Source organism: Euprymna scolopes, chromosome 2, assembly GCF_053919585.1.
Source record: "Euprymna scolopes isolate OS-2025 chromosome 2, ASM5391958v1, whole genome shotgun sequence".
NCBI lineage: Eukaryota > Metazoa > Mollusca > Cephalopoda > Sepiida > Sepiolidae > Euprymna > Euprymna scolopes.
In genome coordinates, this window is record NC_136483.1 from 5321683 (window position 1) to 5329351 (window position 7669).

The window sequence follows — 7669 nt, forward strand, 5'->3', positions numbered from 1 at the left end:
ATGAAGCAACAGGTAGGAAAATTCCTCTCCTAAAATTTTGTGCCTATACGAACATTACAAGAGCCGGCTAATTCTTTGGACGTAAAATAACTTTATAGTTGGACTTTCTTTAAAGCCGCAAACACAATAAGTTTTGCAAAATAAAGCGAACTTCGCGGCAATTTTCGGACTACAACCTCCATTTGCCAGTATTCGCTTTAACGTCGACAAAAAAAAATCTTGTATAAGTTGAATGTGTCATGCAAGGGATTTTATAGGCAGAAAACGTGCAGTCATAGAAATCAACCCAAGTAAATAGATATGTTTATATTTCGACATATGACCAATAATCGATCAGCCTAAGTAAGTACTGACAATTCCGCATCGCTCCGGTTTGAGTAGAGTAGAGCACTGGTAATAATGTCACAACCCATATCATCGTGATTCAGGTAAACTTCAGCAAAGGGCCGGCTGCCATAAAATCATTGAAAGACAAGAATATATTCAACGAAGATATCTTAACAAGATAAACACACACACACACACACACACACACACACACACACACACACACACACACACACACACACACACACAAATAAATAAATATCGGGACGAATCTATTTATATGAAAACGACTAAATATCGTTGTTTTTATTTATTATTCTTAAATCAACACCGAAATAAATCACTGCTATTTAAATCAGTAAACATGGTATTTCAAAAATGCTGTATATAAACTATAGACAACTATTAAAGAAGAGGTTTATGAATGTCTAATCTGCATAACTATTTTTACAAAGTTCATAATAAATTGTTGTTTGGTGTTATTAATTTGTAATTTTATTGTCCCTTATTTTTTCCATATATCTGCAATAGTTTTGTCGATATTAACAGTAATGAAAAAATGAGAATAAAGAATGAATTACGAGAACTTTTAAAAAAATATTCTCATTAATTATCAAGAAAGATAAATAAAATGAAACTAATATGTTTTAGTTCGCTAGAAAGATATACTGATGAAAGGAAGTTTACCTTTGTTTCTTCCTCTCTATGACTTCAGTGGCTCTTTTTAAAAGAATAAAAAATGTACGTCGAAAGCAAGGTTTTTATCGGACCCCTCCTCAAAGAAAGCAACATTTTTAACATGAAGCAGTCGACGATTTTCTTTTCACATCTTTTTGATAGTTTTTGTTCGAGAGATCGATTTTTCTAACAATGCCGCGTTGGTGCCTGTAAGATGCGGACGACAAAAGTTTTTAGCGAACATACGGACACACACACAAACACACTGACGTTTGAGATTTATTTAATAGATTAATAAAAAAATTATATTTTTGAAAACTTACAAAAATGATTCATATTTTGCCTTTAATTTTAAAATTTTTATTAGTATTTTCATTCGAAAAAAAAAGTAGCCCGTCTTGTTTAAGACAAGCAATGGAAGTACGTTCTTCTGTAAAGTAATAATGTATCCTACTTCATATTTATACGAAAAAGCAGAATGTACAGGGTGGAATGGTAAAATTGTCGTCCAAAAAGACAATATGATTCCATTTCCGTTTGATGAAAACCGGTTTTCTTTTCTTTTTTTTTGTTACAGACCATCTACTAGTTGGGCAGTTGTGTACAAATCCCAAGAGCAATAGGAGCCGTCTATCATGTTTTAAAGTGACACAATGTTTAATGAGCGTATGAGTCTCTTTGTGGATTTGAAGCAAAAACAACCAGAGGACGGCGGATCCTAATGTTAATTCTTCCTGGATTTTTCACCAGAGATTTGTTAAGTTGGTAATTTGAACAATAATTCGTTGTTACATACTTTTTTTTGTCTTGTTAACAATATTTGTAAAAAAAAAACAACATTTTTTTTTGTTATTTTTAGTACTAAAGAAAACAAACACTCACTATATTTTTTATTAATAAAAAACAAACACTCACTATATTTTTTATTAATAAAAAACAAACACTCACTATATTTTTTATTAATAAAAAACAAACACTCACTATATTTTTTATTAATAAAAAACAAACACTCACTATATTTTTTATTAATAAAAACAAACACTCACTATATTTTTTATTAATAAAAACAAACACTCACTATATTTTTTATTAATAAAAACAAACACTCACTATATTTTTTATTAATAAAAACAAACACTCACTATATTTTTTATTAATAAAAAACAAACACTCACTATATTTTTTATTAATAAAAAACAAACACTCACTATATTTTTTATTAATAAAAACAAACACTCACTATATTTTTTATTAATAAAAAACAAACACTCACTATATTTTTTATTAATAAAAACAAACACTCACTATATTTTTTATTAATAAAAAACAAACACTCACTATATTTTTATTAATAAAAACAAACACTCACTATATTTTTTATTAATAAAAAACAAACACTCACTATATTTTTTATTAATAAAAAACAAACACTCACTATATTTTTTATTAATAAAAAACAAACACTCACTATATTAAAAAAAAAACAAACAGAAAAACATTTACGATTTTAAAAATAAATATTTTCTTTTTTAGCTGAAAGGGGCGTTTTTTTCTAAGGGTGACTCGTATTTTTTCTTCAGATGTTATCCCTTAATCTAAAAATAAAAATAACGTTTATGTTTTACAAATATTTTGAGTGAACAAAAAAAAAAACAACAACAACAAAAAATAAACAACAAAAAACAAACAACAAAAAACAAACAAAAAACAAAACAAAACAAAAAGCAACAACAAAAAACAGCAAGGCAGTCCGTCTTAATTAAAATTGGTTGTTTCTTATTGTTGCTGACATAACAATCCTAGGTTGCTTGAATGATGTGCCTAAATATTACATGAATAGAAAACTAGCAGGAGCCATTTGTCGTGCCTAAATTTGTCGTAGATATATAGTAAAACCATTTAAATGTGTATCCTTACTCTTCTACCTTACCACGAATCCTGTTTGCAAGTGAAACTTGCTGAACTGGGTGAATTATAATGATTCAAAGATTGTATACATTATTTTGGGGACACGAAAATTTGTAGATTATGCGTCTTGAAGAAATTAACGTTTCGTTCTTCGCTTATTTTTCCCGCCTTTTTAATATATTTTCAAAAGAAATTAAAACGTTTTATTCATTTGTTGTTTTGCTTTGTTGAATGCTTCGACATATTTGATACAACTTACGTCTGGGCACTTGTTGAGCGCGCCAAACATTTCCAATGCGATTTGTCGTCTCGCTTCCTTTTTATTTTTTCACTTACAAACAACGCCACGTGCGATTAAATGCAAGACGTCAAAGAAACAAGAAACCACAAAAGCACACCGTGATTAAATATTGATTACGGAAAGTCGTTTTCTTACAATTCGAATTGTAAACAGACAAGCGAGTCAACCACTAATTGTTGCCGATTCCCACGAAAGACATTGGCTTCGCGCCAAACGTTTGTCAGCTTCGAAAAATAAAAAATAAAAAATAAAGGCGGGGCGAAGTTCAACAATAACTCCGCTCTTTTCTGTCGAATAAAATGATTGATTTGGGTAAATACCTAAATGCATTCCCCTCCGAATTGGCTCGAAGCCAAGATAAATTACAACTTCTAAAGCTGATAGAGTTTGGCTTGGAATTGTATTTTTATGCTTTTGCTAGCATAAACACCCGACGTTGCCCAGGACTAAAATACGTTGACAGTTGTTTCTCGTCTGCATGGTAATATACTCAGGCATTTCATGTTCTTACGAGAGTATTCGTTACTAGCAGGACCGGTGGAAATTCCACGGAATGAGAAATATATTTAATCATCAAATATTTTTTTATTTTTTTTTTTAAAGTATGTTCACCTCAAAAAAGGCACAGTGCCACTTTGAAGTAAGGGACAATTATCTGGAACATAGATTGTAAGGAGTTACACTTGAACTTCTGCATGTCAGTACAGTCAGGGAAGCAAGAACCCGGAAGAGAAAGAATTCCAAACGCTATGGAGTGTTTTTATCCTTTTGAATCATTTGTTAGGGAATTGTTCTCTAATGACAGTTTGAAATATTTCTCTACATCATTCTTTCTAAGAATGGTAGTGCGGTCTGGTTTATCCTATAGGAAAATAAATCTCTTTTCAGTAGATTACACCTTTTCACAAGCATCTTAAAGTTCTTCTTGACAATCTCCTGGAGATTAGGGGTTCAATCCTCACTACAAGCAATAACAACTAAGACTAAAATTACAAGATTTTTACCCGATTGTGCTTGATAGAACGAGGACAATCTACCTATATGGACTAGATAAAGTGTTTAGATTGAAATTCTGTATAGATTTTCGGTTCTTCATGAAGATTGTCGAGTTCGACAGATGACGAAAATTTCTGGAGGTGTCGCCAAAACTCGTCTTTTTGGGAAACGATTGGGGTAAAAAATGAGAAAATAATGTCATGCAGCAACACAAAGAGAAATAAAAGGTAATTAATTGAGACCCTGTAAACTGTTTGAATTACAAATGTTTATTTAAAGAAAAAGGTGGCTGGTTGCTTTGAATTCCCAAAAGCTTGTAAAATAAAATTTACTAAGTAACAAATAGAGAGAAAAAAACGGAGAAAAAATCAAAGACAAAAAGGCATTCAATATAAAAAGGAAAAAAGGCAACTGGGCAAAAATTCATATTAAAATGGTTTCTCAAAAGGGAGACTTTTCAAAATATATAAAATGTTCTTAATATCAAAGGCTTACTTGAAGTCTGAATGAAAAGAGAATAAACATTTCAAAACAGGGAGTCCTTTAAGACGCGTTTTTCACAAATAAAACGAACCTTCAAAGGGGTTTTAAAATGTCTCTCTCGTCCAAAATAGTGTTCCAAACAAATGGTCCACTCTCTTTTTCATAAAGGGTTGTCAGTGTCTCTCTCTCTCTCTCTCTCTCTCTCTCTCTCTCTCTCTCTCTCTCTCTCTCTCTCTCCTTATTCCTCCTTTCTTTGGAGTAAGCAGTTTTACTCAAAAATTCCGACACAGTTCTTATAGTTGGGCTCTCTACCCAACGTTTAAATAAAATGAAATTTATCGACGGCACGTCGAATGTTCTTCTTTGAAAGGGAGGTGCTTTACAAAATACTTCAATACATTCCTTTATAAAAAGCACTCTACTGTCAGAAAAGGATAAAAAATATACAAATTACGTTGCCGAAAAACGGTCAGCAACGGAGTTTAAAGGATGCTTCTTCCAAAATGGCCAACCTCAAAACTGATTTTTTTTTAAAGGGCACATAAAACGGGGCACTGTGGCGTTGCCAGAAGTTCCACAAGGATGGTGATTGGCCAATCGCCAAGGGCAAAAAGGAGGAAGAACCGACACGTCGTTTCAAAATTGGGAGAGAGAGAGAAAGAGAGAGAGAGAGAGAGAGAGGTAAAGAGGGAGATGTAAAGAGGGAGATGGGGCGAGAGAGAAGCGCACACACTCACAGGCCTGCTAAACGGCCGACTACTAGATCCGTGTACCAGGCAAAAAGGGAAAGGGAGTCACAAAGCCAGCGAGTCAGTCGCTCAAGGCAGCCCATCTCCCACCCCACTTGCACTGTGTCATGGCGACAAGAAACTTTAAAGTAAAATTTCGGAAACAGACGCATCTGAAGAAGGTCAGAGGTTACATTCGTCGAACTGTTGTGAGAATAACATCCAAGATAAAAACAGTAGTTGAAATAATCCAAATAATCGCAATTATCGATCCTTATCTTTAATATTTCGCCCCCCCCAAGTTATGATTAATATTTTGTTATATGATTCAAGTACTAGCAGAGCACTCGGGTGTTGCCATGGAGAATAAAATAGACGTGTTAAACTAGCAACTTGTTCAATGTAATGGAAAGAAAGGAAAAGGAAAGTTGGCTGTTGTTTGAACAAATTTCAAGGTTTCTTTTTTTAAACAATTAAAGTAATTTTGTTTCTTACTCAACAACGATTTAATTTAGTCTCTGTTGATTCCAAGGAATGGAATGTTCCTGCATCTTTTCCCACCGGCAATCACACTAGTGAAAGATTTGTAAGTACATTCTTGTGTAGTTTTTGATTTTTATTTAGTCACACGCACAAAAATAAAATTAAAAAAAACAATTATTTCATCCCAAACAAGGCATACTACCACTGAGACTTACAAAGTCTTAACTTGGGTGCCATATTTAAAGTGGAGATTCTTAATATAGAGTTGTGATGCAAGATATTTATTCATATTACATTTAAATTTCTGCATGTTGGTAATGTTGTAAACATATGGAGCATGAAGGAAATGCAACACCTTGCTTGTACTTGAATCATATAAACAAATATTAATCGTAACTTGTGATGGAGGGTGAAATATTAGAGATAAGGATTGATAATTGCGATTATTTGGATTACAGTAGCCAAAAAAAAAAAAGCACATATGCAAATTAGGAAGTGTGCGCATGACAAGAGTAAGGAAAAAGTACACCGCGTGGTCGGGAGAAAAAAATGCAGTTGAAAAAAATGGACGTGTAAAGTCAAGGATGAGAAATGGCTGTCTATGGCTAGTGTGTAGCAGAGCAGAAAGAAAAATACGTGCCAGGGGAGATGGATAGTCAGAAAGAGACTCTTTAAGCTGGTGTCAAGACGGGGAGAAAGAAAACGGTAATAAACTACTTGTGCTAAAGAAGAAAGAAAAGCCGTCGGATTTATTTATTTTTGTTTGTTTGTTCCTTTCTGACGGCGCCAGACAGTGTGGGCGTCCAATAGAGGGTTTAACGTTTTCTTCTCCCGACAACGTGGTGTCCTTTTTTCCTTTCTCTTGTCGTGCCAGCCCGCACGCACTTCCTAATTTACTTATGTGCATTATTTTTGGCCACGTGCCCATATGCGGTCTGTTACAGCTGGAACATGGTAGAAAATGTGAGACTCATCATCGTTAACAACTTTTTCGGACTAGTGGGCTGAGCGTAATACTCGATACATGAATGGTGGCTTTATAGAGATAAAGTATATTGAGTTTTCTAGCTTGTTAAAAGAAGCCTAACTTCTTTGCAGCAGACTTGCCAGCATTTTCTACTATTTATTTATTTATTTTTCAATCATTTTTTAAAATCATTTTTACCTCAAACAAGGCATATTGACATTTGGGCATAAGGAGCTACTATTTGTGATTGTGTCTACCATGGGATTGAGGAGAGTTGAGCAGCAAGATGTCTATTCACATTACATTTAAATCTGTATTTTAGTACAGTCAGGGAAGCAGTGAATAGGCAAAGAATTCCAAAATCTAGCAGTATGATGGAAGAAACTGTTGAAGTCGAAGGCTTTACGTCACTAGGGACCTCAACAGTATAAGGGTGGGATTTTGCTGATTGTTAGGTTAGTTGGGAGTATGTACGTCAAGAGGGATACAATTTCTATCAGTTCATCAGAGCACTTTTCATTAAAATACTAAAAAGCCACAGGGATGTGACATTACGGAGATGAGACAAGAACAGAAGTTTGGACAATAGTACAGGGTCTATTAAATTTGAGACTCTTTTTTGGAGTTGTCTAAGAGTGAGACTCTGGCGACAGATACTCCAGTCAAGATGTGGCAACAATACTCCATGCATGGATGAATAGGAGATTTCTAAAATAATGCACAAGTGCCGAGAATATGTTTTTTATTAAATAAATTGTTAATAAATAAGAGCAGGGTTATTGTTCTATCCCGATGGAA